This window comes from Temnothorax longispinosus, chromosome 7 (assembly GCF_030848805.1).
Source record: "Temnothorax longispinosus isolate EJ_2023e chromosome 7, Tlon_JGU_v1, whole genome shotgun sequence".
In the NCBI taxonomy this organism is placed as follows: domain Eukaryota; kingdom Metazoa; phylum Arthropoda; class Insecta; order Hymenoptera; family Formicidae; genus Temnothorax; species Temnothorax longispinosus.
In genome coordinates, this window is record NC_092364.1 from 18,939,244 (window position 1) to 18,958,837 (window position 19,594).

The 19,594-nt window shown below is 43.0% G+C and overlaps 1 protein-coding gene across 6 annotated transcripts in view; it reads right to left on the reverse strand.

Annotated features, from left to right (window-relative positions):
• Positions 1–19,594, reverse strand: part of Soxn (SRY-box transcription factor soxNeuro) — a 280,985-nt gene that overhangs the window by 125,159 nt on the left and 136,232 nt on the right. For all 6 annotated transcript variants that reach the window (XR_011732852.1, XR_011732851.1, XR_011732850.1 and 3 more), the window contains one exon: positions 12,843–12,884. The gene's annotated coding sequence lies outside the window, so the exon portion shown is untranslated. The remainder of the gene's footprint in view (positions 1–12,842; positions 12,885–19,594) is intronic.

Consider the following 19,594-nt stretch of genomic DNA (forward strand, 5'->3'; position numbering starts at 1 on the left):
ACATCACTTCGTGTTATCTGTATAGCTTCTTGCGATTCATAAAATATATTGTTGGATGCGCTCGCCGTCATGGAATTCCTAACGGGGTGAAAATGAAGTCGCTGGGGAGGAGGATGTCCGGGCATTACCGATTCCTATTCGCGAATTCAATGCGGCGTGTTAATTTTCGTAATAGAGCTGAATGCTCAGGCGAAGTCGATTTTGCGGTTTCTATAAAGTCAATAGCGAGAACGTAATAATAGCGAATTCTTCCACGAGACGAGACAGTCTCTATTGGGACTTTTCAATAGAGCTCGCGCGATCAAAGGACTCTCACGCGCCCCTCTTTTCCCGAAACAGGACCGCGTATGCCACGGGGAGAGGCGCCATAGATGCCCCTTGGCGCCTCTCGCTTTTCATACCGTCGATAGGCGGCCATAAGTGCATTCACCGTGCAAATCGGGTTGCCTTGAGAGTGCAACAATACGCAACAGGTGAGGCAGAGATCGGTACGCATTCGGTAACAGACGGAGTTCCATTCAAGAAAAGAATTCCGGGCGAAAATTGTGTCAATAGGTCGGCCAAATGTAGTTGGAAAATTCGGTGAAAGGGCTGTAACTTAGAAATAACGAGCGGACTCGATTTAACTCTAAAACTTTTGGCTCTCAATAATGATACGCGAAGTGGAGACTTTAGTCTCACATCACAAATATATTATGGTAATTAATAATGACTATGCGATTCAATTATTTATACATTACTCACAAAATAATTTTATAACACTTTTTTAAAATAAATACTCTTATAAATTAAATAAAATGCTCTCTTATCCGCAAGGATTTTTTTGGCTTTGAGGTTTTGCAAATTAGAAGGCTCAACGTGTAATTAATGAAAATACGCCGCGAGATACGCCGAGCAATTAGAAATTTTATTATTGAGAAGGAAACTTGAGCCAAAAATAAGTTTGAAGTCATCAATCCAGCGTTTTATCTTTATCATCGTGTTTCTCATTTTTTTCAACAACGCAGCCGTTCGAAATATTCTTTGATCCTAATTTCATTCAATGACAAAATCAGTTATTTCTAGAAACCTAACTTGTGTGGCGGCGACGCGGCACGGACATTCGCTTCGCATCGTAGCGTCTCTTTGCGTATTTTTGGATACACATTTTAGGTATGATAATTTATGTGGAGGCCAACGCGAGCATTTATGGTCGGTGTCACGCACGAATTTGGTCTCGATTCTTCATACGTTTCGTGACACGCATGACACGGAAAGAATGAAGCAACGCTGCGTCTAAATATGTAATTTTGTATAGGAATACATAATCGATTACACAAGATTCTCACAAGATTACCATAAGAGTCATAATTTATTAATTAAAAATCAGATCTTTGACGATGGAAGCGTGGAGGTAATGTGTTTTTGAAATAAATTCGTATGCGCGTCGTAAACAAGGCGATCAATAATTCATTACAGAGAAAATCGAAATTCATGGTATTTGAATCCAAATGTGTTTGCGCTATTTTTTTTTCCAATTTGGAGTACGCGTCGCAATATTTTTTAGATGTGAACAAGATGGTGTATTCTTTAAAAGTGAAAGTTTGACATATGTTTTTAAACGTTACCTAATTTAGAGAAGACATAAATTTCTACATTTCTTTTCGCACCTATATTTAGAACAAAAGAACTACGTTGGAGGAGATTTTTCGGGAGTCTGTTTTTCACCCGCACTAGAAAGATCGCGGTCTCATATTGGCGAGACGGGACCGGCCATATATCGTGCAACGAATACAGGATACGTCCACAAAGGCCAAATTAAACGGTTCCGTCGGCATTCAACCCTTTCGACCTAGTACAGCCACGACCCTCTCTACGAACTCAGCGCGTACCAGCATTATCTGTCCATCGGAGTTCCTCCCTCTCGCCCTTTTTCGTTTCCCTCTCGAAACCACTCTCCCTTCGTGTATATCGGTCTCGAATCAAGATGAATAAATATAGAGTGCCGCTCTCTATTAAACTACACATATAGCTTTGCATCCGAGAGCAAAGGTTTCTGAAGTACCTTACAACAGAACTCTTATGCGTGGCTGTTGGTCGCAGCGTAGAATTTTATTGCACCGATCCCCTCCCACAATATTAAAAATATAAACTTTATATTTTGCGGTGGTAAAAGTCCTCGAAGCGACGCGACGTTATAGGTTGATAAGCGCAAGCGCGATATAAAGCCGATGCGAGAGGAACTTAGGATTGATCTGCCAAACAGATTAACCTTGAGAAAAGCATGCGATAATAACTGCACAGCGTGCACGAGTAAACGAAAGGGAAATCAGCGCGAAATCGAGTGAGCCTGAGAAAGAAAAAGAACAAGGTTAACAGAGCGAAGATAAGTAAGAAGTTCCGGGTGCGATGCGTTCTTCGGTGTTCTTCGCGCAAAAGCGAGGGTATCCTCTTACCTGGATGCCCGAGTCCCGCCCCCTCAGACCTCATTCCCTTATACCCTCGATTCCTAAAGCGTTCGTATGAGAAAAATCTACATTGAGGCGATAGCAATGAATGAGAACAGCTCGGGTCCTCGGGCGAGAGGTCCTTTTGTGCGAGAATCCATCCCGGCGCGGCGGGCGGATACGCAAGCGATTCCCTCGTTGACGAAGGGGTCCTACGTTTCCAAGTTCCACCCACGATCACCGCTGCGCGGATAGGTTCTCTCGTGGCTACCTGAATCTTCCCCTGAGGACCTCCGGTCTTCTAAAGTCGCACGCGTACCTGCGGAAGGACGGCGTTTCTCACGGCAATTTTACGGTACCCCCGCGGTGTCGCCACCCTCTGCGTCATCTCGTTGGACGGACATGTAGGTAGGTATATACATACATATATCATGTAGAGTGTACAATACAGCCCGAAAAAGTAACAGTTTAGGTCACGGCCTTATCGTAAATTAATTCGCTACTCTACAATTTGGTACAGCTTAATTACATTTAAACTGCCGAAATCACAGTTCGCTTTAACTTTGAACAATTTCAGAAGTTGGAAAGCTATGAAATATAGCTGTCGTAAAGACGTAGCAGATTAAGAAAAGAAAGCAGAACACATCTCAACGTTACTTTCTATAAGACCTTCACTACATTTCTAGCCTAGCAAGCGGTATCCACGCACGGGCTGTCAATCAATTAATATTTGCAATCAGTTTATATTAAGCAATATGTTCTTTTAGGAACGCGGAATGGAAGAATATTATGGAAAATCATTTACACATTAATAATTACACATTAATAATTATGATATCCGCTATGACGTTATCAACGTCGACGACGAGGTATTACGTGTCTTATGGCATACGAATTATTTCATCGAATGCAAATTCACGAGAGCGACGTGCAGCACGATAGCAATTATTCATCGACGAAGAAGTAGTAATCAGAACCAGTAGTGTGTAGTTCGCTTCTGATCGATTCACCGCTATTTCGCCTTTTCTTCGTCGCCTTCGCCGGTAGACATCATCGAAGCGGATAAGAAGAGGTTCTCTCCTTTGCTGTGCCGTCGTCCGCGACAGAGCGACGGAGGAAGTCGACGAAGTCGATGAATCAGAGAGAAGATGAGCGTAAAGGTCGCGGAAAGTGCATCGTCACGTGCCTCTATTAGAGACCTCGTGGAAAAGGACTTTTTGCTCGCGTTCTTCTTGCATAGCTACCTTTCGACACTCTCTCTTTCTCTCTTTCTCTCTCTCTCTCTCGCTTCTTCTCGTCATCGTTCTCTCACTCTTCTACTAGTTCTCGCTTGCTTCGCGCGCGACTCCTCTCCTCTCTTCCGATGTTATATAATATTTTCATGCGTTTCGATCAACGTACCTGTCACCACCCGTGTCATAAAATTCGAAAACAAAATTCAAAAAATTCCAATATTTTGAAAAAATAAACAAAATCAAATTTGTTAAACTATTTATGACAGAGGTATGCAGAATAACTATAATGACATTATTACTTTGAATTTCTTTGCAATCGATATCCTCAAAAATAGTGAAAATTTTTCAAGTACAAATCCTGAAATTTAAATAGCGAAAGATTCAGTTACAATGGTACTGTGTCATAGCTTGCATCGTTTACGAGAAATGATAACCAGTTATTTAATAGAATTCGACTTTTTGTTTTACAGGGGCATGCAATAATTCATTTTTATCTCAAAATTCTTAAGCATTCAAAAAATTCAGAGAGACTCGTAGAGAGATCTGCGAAATATTTTCACCGTACATTTCTCCCCTTCATACTTTGCACTTTCCCCAATGATCGCGAAGAAAAATTCCCGTCTACTTGAATACTCGGATACAGAGCAAGAGGAAATATTTTTATTGGAACGATTGAGGCCAACATGCGAGGGTTCTTCGACTTCGCGCACGCGGAATAGTATCATGGATCATACTCTAGCATCCTGGAACATCTTCTCATAGAGAGCGAACTCGCGGAAGATCCGTCAAAAATTCCGACGTGATAATAGCGCGAACGTTATTTTTTAGTAAATGTATCACTTTTTGTCACTAAAATTATGACATGTAAAATGTAATGATACTTAAGCAACAGTTAGCAATTCTTTCTGTGTGTAAAGGGAAGTCCAGTTTACAGCTAACTTTATCAAGTGCAATCATATATAAAGTATCTTAAGAAATCACATGTCGCGCATCCTCTTCATCTAATAAAGTTTTCTTTAGCCAAACTAATAACAGTTCTTTCATTTCCTGTCAATCCTCATACAGATCCAAAACTATATTTATTAAAGATTATGTTAAATGATTATAATTGTGCAATGTATATGACAATTCAATTCAACTGCACGTTTACGTTATTCTATACATATGTTCATGTACGCAGCGTCCATACTTTAAACAATGTAGTAATTATCGAACTCTTACAAACGATGAACAAAATTTGCGAACTCGTTTTCGTTCCTTCCGTCTGCGGGCGTTCTCGAGGAGCAAAAGAAACGCATGGGGTGTCGACGGGAGGGACGATACGCGGTCGCAAGCCACGTCTGGGAAGGCGAGTGTAATTATGTGCGAGAGGAGATAGAGTAACGCGTCGGGCATTCCAGCAGCCAGCCACCGAAGTCAGAATCCACCCTCGCCGGCTGGCCCGTGCGGCTGAACTGAATAGCCGGCTAATGAACGCCGAAGCCTCCGGTCTGTCAGTCCGGCACATCGTAGCGCAGCTACGAGAACGATCGTTGACCGGGAATGAAACCGACGCGATGCCGGCGTTCGGATAAAAAGTTTCGCGAGCCGGCTCATCTCTCGCGCGCATGTTGGAAGAAACGATAATGAGGCACGCCGTCATTGTGCATCGTTTGATCCGGATGATGCAAGATCGATGTCGCACCTGCGTTCTTTCCCTCTATCATTTTATCAGAAAATTTATTTCAAAGAAAAAACAGTAGGACTATAAATTAGTCCGAAAAATTAACCTCATCAGGAATAACAAAGTTTAAAAAATTATGTCAAAGATTTCTTGATATTTCCATGTTATCTTGTTTAAGCAAGATTCTGTTCAAAGAGAAATTAAATTTTTTCATAATGCAAATGACTAATTTTGCATCGACAAAGGCAAAATGTAATGGCTTTTGGGTTAAGAATTATGCGCTCGAAGAGGCTCTTGTCAGAAGACAGTTTCGCCGAACGGAATGGGCCACTCGCGTATCTGTAGCTACAATTTCAATTTTGCTATCTCCCCCTGGTAGTTCCTCCCGAGTCAAAAGGAGGAAGGGAATGATAGTCGGCGGATAGAGGCGGGGAAAGAGAAAGACGGCAGGAAGAGGGAGAGAGAGAGAGAGCAAGATTCGACGTTAGATAGGCGAGAGAGTTAGGCCGGCACCGCCGCCACCCGCGTCCCGTCTCGTTCTGGGCTGTCACTCAAATCCTCCCTCCTACGTCAACCCCTCTCCCCCCCCTCGGTTCCTTCCATACCGTCGACGACAACCCCCTCGGCCACCCTCTCTCGCACGTTTCTAAGCAAGAGCCACCCCCGCGGACTCGGTAATTGAATTTCACGAGTTGGTTACCCAAACCCCCGGGATCTCTCGTGCCACCCCCTTTCCCCCCTGACGCCGTCGCCAACGCCTCGTCGCCCCCGAGGGGAGGAAAACAGGGCGCGCGACACGTCGCCGTCGACGTCTTCGCTTCCGCGGTGCGACGGGGGTCCGCCAGCCCACTCGATGCCCGCTTAACGTCGTGTGGCAACATCGATTATCGCGCCGCGACGATTGGCTCGTGGTAGGCCTCCTGCCTGCTCTGTATCTGACGTTGAGAATTGCTGATTCCCTGCTCGGCGCATTTCCGATTAATTTTCGGCGAGGGTTGTGGACCGATTTCCACGATTTAATCCTTTGCTATATGTATAATAAGCAACTCGCTATTTACATGTAAATATATCGTATCTATTCGTTGAAATTTCATTCCCCCTCCGGCAACAAGTCTTTTAAAATTCTTTTTCGAATTATTAATATTCAAATCACTATTCAAATTTGACGGTGTAGTGGTTTTGAACTATATTTACAGTAACAATAAATTTATCAATACTTTCGTTTCATTAAATATCAATGCATTCGTGTATGCATGTTTATATTGTACTTTGTCGGATTTCCCTATTCGATTCCAGTGACCATGAAGATGTAATCTCTGTCACAGCGACAATCTCGGGCAATCGCGTCAGCACAACGGCAACGTCAAACGTTCAGAAAGTCGAGGAGAAATCCGATCCCCCCCTTCCCTCCTCACAACAGCGTTTCTCCTCCCTTCTCGTCATATTTAATAACCCACGCGCACACACGTCCGCACCAAGGTCCACGTACGGGCATTAAACTCCGGCGAGTGCGGAGGTTCGTTACGTACAATGCACCGCTGATTGACCAACCAGATCCGCCCTGAAGTGACGTACCGCTGCCTGCCGTCACGATATCGAGTCACCCGCCGTTGCTCCAATTGTCGGCACCCGGTATCTTTTCTGCTCTTCTAACGTCGTCTGATTCCTTCGCTCTCGTCAATTTGTCGCACGACAATCTATTCGTGTCATTGTTTCGACCAAAAGCTCGCCTGCAGTAAATGCCGCATAGATAATATTTAATTCGGAGTTATATTGCGTAAAAGTCTAAACAAATTAGATATATGTTACAAAATGTAAGAAAAAATGTGTTCGTTTATGATCATTAACGGTAAGATTATAATTCTTCGTGTAGATGCGAGTTTTCGCAGCAGGGCATAAAGAACAGGTCGAGGTGAATAAGCTACCAAAATTTATCACTTCCGTCGCATTCTATATCACAAAAGCTAAGCAAACGATTATTGCTACCCTGTAAACTCCGTCGCCGTTTTACTCGTCCAATTCATCGGCTCGTGTGACTCTCGTCGAATTCGCGAGAACGAACGCGTTGTATATATGTATGGAAGAAGAGCACCGTGGGGCGATAGGGGTACGAGAGGGAAAGCCAGCACCATAAATAACGGTACACGTCATGCGGCCATAATTCGTCTTCGGCCGATCGACACCTCGAGGGCCTCCGGCGGCCTTCCCCCTTTTAAAATTATTATCGTTCGATGAGAGCAACGGAAGAGAGAAACCGCTCACGAGCAGAAAATCCCAAAACCAGCGAATCGACGAGAGAAATAGAGTCGAGATCGGCTTACAGAATGAATTCATGGTCCCCATCTCTGTGTATCCCTCACATTCATAAACTCCTAAAGTTTAAATCAATAATTTAATTAATATAAAAAAATATAAATTGACAACTAAAAACAATAACAAAGATAATAAAGAAGATAGCAAGAATAATAAAGTAATAATAAGTACAGAAAATAAGGAGATGTAAATGTGCATAATACTGAAAACACCATAAACCTATATACATGCCTATTTATCAAGTTTTCAAAATTAGAGAAATCTCTTCGTCTCATTTATAAAACTTTCAGTCGATCCTGGAAAGAGAGAAGGCAGAGAAAAAGAGAGAGAAGGAGACAGAGAGGGAGGACGCCGACAACGAGGGCGAATACAAACAGCTTCCCTTCCGATATTCGCGCCCGTGAAAAATCAGTCCGGTTCATTAAATTCCGAGAGAATGTCGGAACGCCGACGAATTCGCCCGCGCGGAGTCTGTGGCATCCATCCATCGTGTTTCTCGGCACTCCGATAAATATTTATGAACATGGAAGAGCCACGCGCGATCGAGCCTGGAGGCTGAACCGGCATTTCCGTTCGCATTTTGCGTTTGATACGAGACTGATCGATATTATTTCAAAGCTGTAATAATGTTCGAAAATCCTTTCTTCTTACAGTTTGTTTTCCCGAACATATTGTTTTCCTCCTACACCTATCATTTCTTCAAGTATTACAACGTTGAATTAATATCCCTTTCCTACAAATATAATTTTTAAATTAGCGTAAAAACTAGGTTGGTTCAAGAAATCTATTCCAACAAGCACACAGCTCGCACGCAATTCGCGCCAGATTAAACTTGAAAACTCTTAAAGAGATGCAATTTTTCTCCGACGATAATCGATAGCATCGCGGAGACGGCACCTCCCTCGACTCGTCGAAAGAACGATTTTATCACACGATTTTGCCACGGTCGAAAGTCGTTAGGCAGATGGCGATAAATCGGAGCTCACCGGTCCCCAAAACCTCTCTTCCACCCTCCCGCGAGACTTTGCAAACAAATGTGCCGGCGTCGTGCATTTAGACGTCTTTGTGACATTATCGGCGCAACTTCCATCCCTCGTAACTCCCCGGATTCACCCTCTCCCGCGCTTCTCTCGCGATCTAACTGCTCGTATCACCCTATATGCGCGAAGTAATATTAAACGATCTTAAGTTCGCGGTGCAAACTTTGTATGCACGTGTATAACTATAACTTATCATTATTGTTGCTAATACGCACAGATGTACGTAGATAATTTAATATTTTCTATTGTATAATAGCATATCTATTTAGTAACGCGTAGATTTTCGTTAATCACGCGCCCATCGAACATTGAAGTACAATATTTTCTCTTTACGACTTAGCCGAGCATCGCGATGAGGCTTTCCGTCCAAGAGAGGAGGTAGCATCGTAGCTGAGGAACGTGCATAAATTTGGCTCATAGCTCGACCGATGGTGCTCGAGAGCGCTGAAGTGGGCCTCTTGGTAACGGCGAGCACTTATTCGCCCGCTCGCTCGCCAATCCAAATGAATTGGATAATTTGATCAGCTCGTTGCTGGCCCTTTGTTGCCTCCTGGGAACTTTGAATGGTCCGGTCGGCCGTCGGCCGTCTTTTTCTACCTTTCCGCTCGCCCCTTTTCTCTCTTTCTTCCCGTCCCCGATCCCTCCCCGTCGCCTCTCTCCTTACTCACGCGTATCTCCTTCAATTCTTCTATTCTGACTCTCCTTGATACACTCACGTCGTGCGTCTCACTGCTGATATCGGACTCGGCGAAGATCACAGCAGACGTCAAATAAAGAAACTGCGTTTAAAATCGCGCGGAAAGAAGTACACTCTCGCTCAATCGTCAAAGACTAACATAAAAAAACCATCGAAGAGTTATCGATCTCTTTTACGAAAAAGAAAGTTGAACTTAGGTATTATGATCTAGAGACAATTATATGAAATAATTATGAAATGTTAATTATGATCTTGAAAGGATAATTAGCACCAAAAATGATTCGTGATTTCTATCTTTTTACAGAACTTACATTAATTCCTCTTTATCACAGACTCATCACGATAGTACTGAACGGGTCGTGCTTTCATTTTTGGGGCGCATACGAACGAATCCAAGAGATCTCAAGTAGGCCGACCCATTTCACGAGGAAGAAGTATGCCCGAGAGTCTCTTGAACTACATTCACGACATGGAGTCACGAGAAATGATTTTCTTGGCGTCGTATACCGCGTCCCTTCCTAGCAGTTTTTCACTTCGGTCGAAATATCATTCGAACGCAGTATGCGCTTCTTCCGCACTTGTTCTGGCGTCCTCGACTCTCTTTTATGCCCTCGCGATTCTTCGGAAACGCGCCCGAAAGGAATAAGATCGTGGCTAGATCCTCAGTCTTTCGTGAATGACAGACGCAGGAGAAATTCATGAAAATAATCTGCATGTATAATAATGCTATAATCACACGGATCAAAAAATGTAAAAAAAAAGTGTGCGAGGAAAATATAGGAAAAAGAATAATTTCACATCTAACCGGAAAGAAGAAAAGGTTGTTGCTTATAAGATTATAAGATTATTTGGTTACAAGGAAGACCGCAACGATTAAAGTAAATTCTCTACGCAGATTTTTTTGCGATTTGCATACTTTACAATATCCTGTTGCATATACAAAATCTTCATAACGCTTCGAGTTTATTTACGAGATATTTCTCGAGATACTCGAGGCTTCTCGTATATACATAATATCAAGTAGACACATAGATATGTATACATAGCAGTTATTAATTATATGAATAAAATGGGACATCGCTAATAATTTGTATTAATCGAATCATAATCGTGTACGCTTGAAAGCGAGAATTAATTTCAGAAGGATTAATTACAACGAATAGGCAAAAGATCGCTTCGTTGCATTTCGAGAAAGATGCGGGTATGTTTCGCGACCATTCGTCAGCATGCGCTTCGTGCCGTCAAATTGCGGACATTCGCACATACCCACGCGAGTCTGTAGGTAGGATAGACCCTCCAAAGGTGCAGGCTTATATATCGCCGTCCTGGCGCAGCTCGTCGCGGCCATACTGCCTCCGTTTGACGCCCGGAGGAGTAAAGATCCGCGACGCGAGGAGGTGGGGCAGGGAGAAATGATTAATTACGAGGGAGTGACGCGCAAAGGAACGGAGTGGGACCAAACGAAAAGCGACGATGGAACGTCGAGCCGGTGCGTTCCAAGGGGTCATGGATGAGCGTATCTCGTGAGTTGTAGAAACTCGGCCAGTTAGAGAGTTTCGCGGGCTTTATCATCGATTCCGTAGTTCAATTTCGACATAATTTGAATTTATCAGATGCTTGACGTAAGAGAATGGCAATATCAATGCGCGAAAGTGCCAGCTATTGTAGCGTCTGTCATTAATATATCAAAGATACACGTAAACGGTTAATTGCACTAATCAAGATTTAAATCATATCATACGGAACAGCTCCAATTAAAATCTTGTTTTTAACGTCTGTTACAAAGGCGCATCGGAATACCAAAATAATAAAGACTTGTTTGAAAAAATGTATCCATTTTCGGCCGTGAAATCGATGCCATTTTCTGCCAAAAACTGCGCGCAGGATCAAAGCTCTTCATGGATTTGACGATCCATGGGTCAGAATAAAAAGCAGGAATCGAATGCCGGCAAAAGGACAGATTCATCCGATGGGAGAGAAAGAAGGGGAGGTGTTTTTGAACACGGTCAAACATATTACGCCAGTCGGTTGTCCGATAATGTGTTTCTGATTGCCGGCCACGGCTATACGAAATCCCAATGAAAATCCAGAGGATATTATGTCCGTTCTTTATATGAAATATTCATTCGAATTATGAGATTTATATATATACTTCTCATGCTGATTTTTATATTGGCTTATATATATATACTTCTCTTGCTGATTTTTATATTGGCTCTGCATAACATATTTGTTATATTAGCATAGAAGAAGCATTTCAACCTCATTGTTCACTAAAAAAATTAAAAAAAATATTGAAATGGAATAATGCAATCCTTAAACGATGTCAAACTACTGGGTAAATACGATAAAATATAATTGTCTCCTATATACTTACTCAACCGACACGAAATGAGAGGAAGAAACGAAAACATCGCCAAAGATAAAGCCAAAAACATTCGTGAAGCTACGTTCGTTCGACCTTCTACCGGATCGATCGATGTCAGAACGAACTCTCGATTGAATCTCGCACGGAAAGACCGATACGCGCGCATCAACGAACACGTGTACCGTGCCTGTACACGCACAGGCAATACATAGACGAAGGGTATCAAAGTGCGTCAGAAGGAAGATCGTGATCGGGAGACGGCAGGATGGATGGCTGGAAGCGTATCAAATTATCGGTTATTAATAACGCCGTCTGATCCCCCCCCGTTCGTCGTTTTACGCAGGAACAGTCGCCCACACCCACATCTCGCAAGGTCGAAGATCCTCACCTCGGCTCGCAATGACTCGATTAATAACGCCTCGTCGACGATAGCGCTTAATATGTATCCGGTCTAGAGCGGTCCCTATATATAGAGTTACGGATCCGTCGTTTAACGACGAACGTCGTCGCTGCAGCGAGTCACGTGAGTTCGCTTTGATTTCGCCGATAACAACTTCGTACTTTCGAAAATGTCGAAATATCTAGATACTTCGCGACCAAAAGGACAAAAAATCGATCGGCCTTTATAATGATACGTAAAACAAGTCGTCCGATGCTGATTACGTAATCATTTTGACGGTTTATCGGTAGTTTCGCAAATTATCCGTTGTATACATATTTAGAAACACCGAGTAACATTAACTTTTAACTAGCGTTATATAACGTGTTAGTTATCTCCGTGTTATTTCTACTAAGGTAGATTAACTTTAACCTCGGTTTAACTTATTTTTTATTTTATTTTTTACTTTTTAATTATTTATTATTTTTTATTTTCTAATTTTTAGAACTTTTAGAAAGTTTTAGATAAGAAGTAAAATTTTCAAGATAAAACTTTTAGATAAGAAGTAAATCAAACTGTGAGTTAATCTACATTAGTAGAAAAAACATTAGTTAAGATAATAAAAGCTCGAGGAAAAATAAGAATCGACAAAAATATCTGGGCAATTAAGACATGACATCTCTTACTTTTAAGTAGAATATTCGGTCAATTTGTCACTTACCATCGTCCATCGTCTCTCTTCCAAAACAGGAACTCGAGATACCTGCAAACAGAATAAAAATCCAACATTAGTTCCGGTCCTTTCTATTTTCTATTTCTAACATGTACGTTCGTTAAAATAGCGAAAAGAAACGAGCGGTATAGATATCGATTAAGCGTCGTCACGACGACGCCTTTCGTTGAGGATTATGACGTCGTCGGTGCCCTATTCGCAGAAGCGGAGCGACCGTGTGCCCCTCCCGCCCTTCTTACGTAATCCGTCTGTTAAAATATCAATCTCAACGTTTCGCTCTTTGCACAAGGTTCCGCGCGGGGATAAGGAGGGGGCTGGGCCGCCTGTTCCCGATCTGCACAGCCAGGCTTTCCTCTTCTCTTCGTCTGGACGAGGTCATCAAAGATGCAGCAGCAATCAGCGGAGCTAGTCGAGCGAACGAGCTCGAGCGGAGGACCGACCAGTACCCGAGGGATGCACGCGGATTTTCTTTGAGCGTTTAAATTGATCCCCCTTCTGAAAAAAAATTGCCCACCGGTGAACAGCCCTTTCGAGAAAAGAGTGGAGGTGTCGACTGTCGACTAACTGCAGCGCATCCCGAGCGCGTGCACGGTGTCAGATTGAATTCAGGAAATCGGCTTATCGATGGAGTACGCCTCCGATCTTTTTGTAGTTCCTAAATGGATGGTACACTTTTCACGGCATACAATAGTTTCACAGGCATCCTTAAAATTGTGTTAATTTCATCATGCATTCATCGAGTAACGCTCCTTATGAAAAAAATGGAACGTCCTATTAAGGCAATAAATACACTTTAGCAATCAATCAGAAATTACAGATAATTACGATTAATATTAATAATAAGGGAAATTGAACTATGTTTCTGTTTGTCCATTATGGCGCAGGTATTGGTTCTCTGTTAGCATATCGTTCGTATGGAACTTAGCGGAGAGGGCGGCTCTCTGAATCGCATTCACGCGAGTAATAGCGAGAAGCGCGAGATCGGCTTTCCGCACAAGGGCCTGCCGCGATTTACTGTGTCCCTTAATAAATCCGTCCGAAAGTTCAGTCGCAGGGAAATACATCAAAGTCCTTCTCGCGCTGATCCTTAACGGGCAACGAGGCATGCGACGAGGTCGTCGTTGAAATCACTACCGCGAGACACCCTCGCCGACCATCCTACCCCGCACGGGAGAATTCCCGCGACGGATGCTTGCTATGCGTGAGCCGCAGGGGGGCGGACTCTATTAAAAATGCAATATTCTCGTTAATCCACGCCGGTATGTAGCGCCGGCTAATTAGCGAGTGCGAAGGACGGAGAGGCACGCGCGTACGCGCTTACCAACGTTGTCATGCAAATACCCCATGGTGAGCGGCTATGGGACGTCACATACAACATACACATCCACGTGCACAGGTACATGGAAAGAGAGAACGCGGCGTAGAGAGAGAGACGGAGAGAGACAGACACATATGTGCGTGCGTATGTACGCGATCGTGGACGCGTTTATATATGACCGGGGATATATGGCGGGTACAGGCGGAGGGGTAAGCTATATCAATAAGCATCGAACGGCCACGGAGGACGGCAGGGAGCTGTTGATTAAGGGGTGAGTACAATGAGGAGATATCCTCGGAGAAGGGAATGCGTCTGCGATGGATCCGCATGAGGGGGCTTCCCACCCACGTTCATCTCTCCTTCACCTTCTCCTCCACCTTCTCCTCCTCCTCCTTCTCCTCCTCCTCCATCACCTCCCATCGCCACGAATATGCGCGCGCGCGCGCGCGCCCGCGTTTCGCGTCTCCTGTGTCTCTCCTCGATCTCATCTCCGGCGGCATAAGCAAGAGAGACCGTTATACACCGATTACTGCCGATCCTGAACGGCACAATGGTCTCGTCTCTGTCATCGAGCGATGACTGGGTCACCTTGTCCCGTCATAAGTGGATTCCATAATAAAGTCGGATAGCTCGGAGCACGACGTTCCGGAACGTTTTCCGACGTATACAGCGAAATAATTACAAGTTAACGAAATGGGTCGGTTTTAAAGTGACAATAAACTATTTTACTGTAAGAGATTATCATGAAACGATTGATGAATTATCTAAGGCGCACAGTTTCACTCTTTTACCTGTTCTTTTTTACAATCTAGGCGAATGCAATGCATATTTTCACCCTGCCATTACTCTTTTTCGCAGTTTTCTCTCAGGTATTTTAACATGGCGCCGTATTCGACGGCCAGCTCATTGGGCTGAGCAAGCCGAGCATCTCTGAAATTAATATAGAGTAATGAAAATTGGTTATCGGTCCGAAGCGACTGCGCGTCCTGCAAACCGAACGGTGTTACCAGCACTGGAGCGCGTAATATCGCATTGAAGATAGTCGGACGGCGGGCACGGGGCTCAGTACTCGGGTGCAAGGGAAGCGGATCACGTTGACACAAAGCGCCCGTAATCCGTTTATCTTCTCTCCGGGCACTCCGCGCCCACGTGTTACGCTTCGCGTTATTCGAGAGTGAGAGAGAAAAAGAGAGAGAGAGAGAGGCAGCCTGCCACCCGTTCTTCCGCCCATCCTCATGCTCTCGCTGACACTCGTTATTTCATAACAGAATGAGCGACCGGTTTCTCTACCGTCGAAGAATCGCCATCGAAGAAGAGATCTCGGACGAAGAAAATGGCGACGTGCGACCGCGAAATATAGATTCCGCTTACATAACGTGATTGAGAGAGCGGAAGGAAATAATTTTTTCGTCAATACTTTCCGGTTTTAGACTCTAGATACTTACCAATGTGTCACAATGAGATTAGAATCGTATTTGGCACCGTGATATTAATTTGCGGGTGTTAATTGAGCATTTATGTAATCATACATCAAAGATAGAAAGAAATAATACAAGGTTTGTTTCGATGACACGCGGGAAAATATTACGCTGCTGAACTGTAGGGAAGAAGAGATGGGTCGCGCTCATAAATCTGAAGGTAGAGCGTGCTCGCCGACGCGCATCATTGGCTGACAGATTTCTTCGCGGCGTCACACAGTTCCTCGATGTGCTCGCTTCTCCGAGCTGTTTCCTTTAGAAAGATCCACGAGCCGGACGAGCCATCGCGACAGTATCCCCTTTGAGTAATGACGCCCGGGCCCCGGCGCAGGAATGCCGGGCGAGGGGGAGAAGGAGGGCCCCTTTCATCGGCCGTTTCATTGGCTTCGAAGCAACACGGCCCTTCTCGCCTTCTTCTTCCGCCTCGCCTCCACCTCGCGGCCGTTTAAACGTGAAAACGAATGACGGTGACGAGTCGTCGTCACCGTCGCCGCTGCCGTCGCCGCCGCCGCCACCGTCGTCGCCAATGCCGCCGTCGTCGTCGTCGTCGTCTGCGTTTTGTCTCCATATCGTGAAACACATTTGTCTCGCACTCAGATACGGGGCGGTTGTGAATTCCTGTGTTGAATTCTCCCTCTTCTCCTCTCGCGCATATAATATATATTACAAATCTCTCTGGCGTTCCTTCTTGCCGTCCTTCCGATTCTTCCCCTATTTCTCTGTCACACAAACTTGCACTTCTCTTTTCACTCCTTTCATCCGAATCCAATCCCAACAGGATTCGGACCGCTGAAAGACGCGACAAAAGGCTCCCTAATATATTACGCTTATTAGCGCCGGGGTATCGCATCGAATATCTTGTCGAAATTTCGTTAAAAAGCCCGCCTGGAAATGCTCCACGAAACGTTGAAAGCATCGGGTCGTTTTATCATGGGTTAAACTGGTTCGAGAGCCGAGAAGAGCACCCTAAAACTCGCGTCGAGAACCCGCGTCGTCCGCATTCATCCGCCCGGAGAAACAACCGTTCCGTTCCGCGCGCTCGTTCCATTTAGTGTTTCTCGCGAATAGCGCGCTTCAGCGAGCGCATTCCACGCGCTGCACTTTTAATTGATCGATCGAATCGCTGTTTTGTCCATCGCCGGATTCGATTCGATCTCGTGTTTCGTGCCATACTGATTTGCACTCTACCGCGAGGGCAAAAAACTTCACGATTTCGATCCAGTTTCAATGAGAATTTTGATATTTAACCTCTTCAGCACATAAAAAAAATGTGTGAAAGTTTCGAAGTCGTCAAGAATCCACAATCTTAATTTAAAAAAAAAATCTTCCCAAATTTGATCGACTAATTGATCCATCAACACAGCTTGAGAAAATTGCTTAATCACGTCCCCCCGTTCACGACGCAAAAATAAAAAAATTATGCTTTTTACTTCTCAGTCGGGAACCATATAATCGACAGTTTTCTCGTTACTGATGTAAAAGACTGGACATTCCCTCACCTGTCCTTCTCGTCGGCACTTTGTTTCGCGTCTCATAATTTTCGCGCGCACGCGCAAACGCTATAAAACATATCTGGCTCATTAACAACACAAAGTCGATGGAGATTGAGCAAACGCTCGGCCGCTATCGCTTCTCTTTGTCGCGCTTTCCACCGCCACCCTCCCTTTTCTCTCGTTTTCATCTTTCTCTCGCTCCCTCTATCTCTCTTTCTCTTTTTTTCGCCACACATTTCAGCTTCTTCGTCTTTGTCGATTCGCTTAGTGCGCCTCTGCGAAAACGTCGGATAATCCTCGCCGCACGGTCGCTACATTGTGGAACCCGCCACGCGACGCTGCATTTTTTTTATTTATACCCAGTCGCATAATAACGCCGCGAATGATTTTAATGCGCACCTCTGCCTCTCGGTTTTAACAATTTCCACCATGAGAGATGCGTCGCAGAAGTTTTATACGCGTGAAAGTAATCTGCAGGTAAAAACATAATTAAGAAATATCCATAACTATGTAAATCGTGAAACTATATGTTACGAATGTACTATGTCGAACTGTCACGAAGATGTCGATTAATCCTTGAAAAATGATACGAAAGAATTTTAGAATTCGTATAATAGTGACAGTAAAACTGTATAAAAATCTAAAAACCTCTAGAAAATCTAGAAAAATCCAGAAAAAGAGAGAGAGAGAGAGAGAGAGAGAGAGAGAGAGAAGAAAGAAAGGGGGAGGAAGGAAGTGAGATAAGATTTGAAAACTTTCAAACCTAATGGCTGTTTTTGAAAGTTAATATCATCTGACACTTATCTTTGGCTGTGGGTGGCAGTGTACAGGTATTTGTTTCGCGGCATGGTGCATCTATGCATCAAGTTCAAGCTTTTAACAATGATTGGCAACCTTTTAACAAGTTCGGAGTCGGCGACCTTTTTGAAGGGACTATCTTTCTCCAACTATAGGTATATCTTTTACATTTATCTGTTTGCCATTTCTCTCTTTCTTTGGTCTTTCCACTAATAAGCGAGATTTCACTGAGAAGTTGATACTGGTGGTTTTTAGTTGTTTAGTCTTGTGTCTCGAGGAAACCGATAAATGAAAATCTTAGCGTGCAATAACGTTGCACTATTTCAATAAATGCACTGCAGCTCTAAAAGCTGAAGTAAGTTTTATCTTTTAGGTTATATCTGCCCTCTGGATATGGATCTTATCATATTTCCAAAAAAGAAAACAAGATTACTATTGTCTCATTATCTAATACATTCTTTAACCTGTCGTATAATGGTTTAAAATCACGCCTTACACACAGAAAAAAAAGAAGTGTCAAATCAACACTTATATACTTACACTGTTGGAAAATTTGTGTTAAATATAACATAAATCACATGTCCAAAACGGTCCACTCAAATTTTTGTGTTAATTTAACATAATATGGATGTGTTAAGTGGTAACACTGATATTATGTTAAAATATTTCAACAGAAAGGAAATGTAATTCTGATCGTAATTTGAAGTTAATTATGTGTACAATTAACATAACTTTTATGTTGAAGTTGAGATTGTAAGATAAAATCAACACTCTATTTCTGTAAATTTTTATTCCTACTTCTTTTATAGAGTAAAATCAACATTTTTTTCTGTAAATTTTAACAAATTTAATAAATACGTTCAAATTGTGTTACTTTAACATATTTTTTAAGTTATTTTAATTATTTCACATTTTGAATTTTTAAAATTCAATTAACATAGCAAGCATATGTTAAATCTACACACGTATGTGTTAATTATTTTACACAAAAATTTTAACAAGGACTTTTTTTAACAGACAAGACCTCTGTTTTCAACAGTGTATATACGCAAAAATGTATAATCTTGAAATAAGATTATATTGCATTAAACGAAGAAAACTTGCTTGGATGAAGTCATTTATATAGTTAAACGAAGTTTTATGTAGGTAGTTCAATCAAGAAAAAAAAGGTAAAATAAAAAGTTGAAATTCTTATAAGAAGATTATATATTCTTGCGTATATACAAGTATATAAGTGTTGATCTGACTTCTTTTTTTCTGTGCATCAAATGTAAATTTCTAAAATTTATTTAAAGCTAATTTCTGACTTTTTAATCAGTTTTGTAATACAGACTATGAGAAAACGCGTGTGATATGTTCACGCGGCACGACAAAATTTTCGAGTGAACGGGTAAGCTGCGATGAGCAACTTCCAGAAAATCACGAGGGGATATCGAACGCAGGCCATGAACCGTGGCCGGTCCTCCTACGCATAGGATCACGCATGCGTCGAGCCTCCCTTAAAACAATACGGCGGCCAATCTGGATGGTAAAAGGGACTCCTGTTTCATTGGCTCGGCTCCCTCGAGCTAATCTTTCTTTCGAATCCAACGCATCCACCATTCCGTTCTTCTCCGTTATAAAATTCGCCGATCTTTTCTTAAAAATCATATA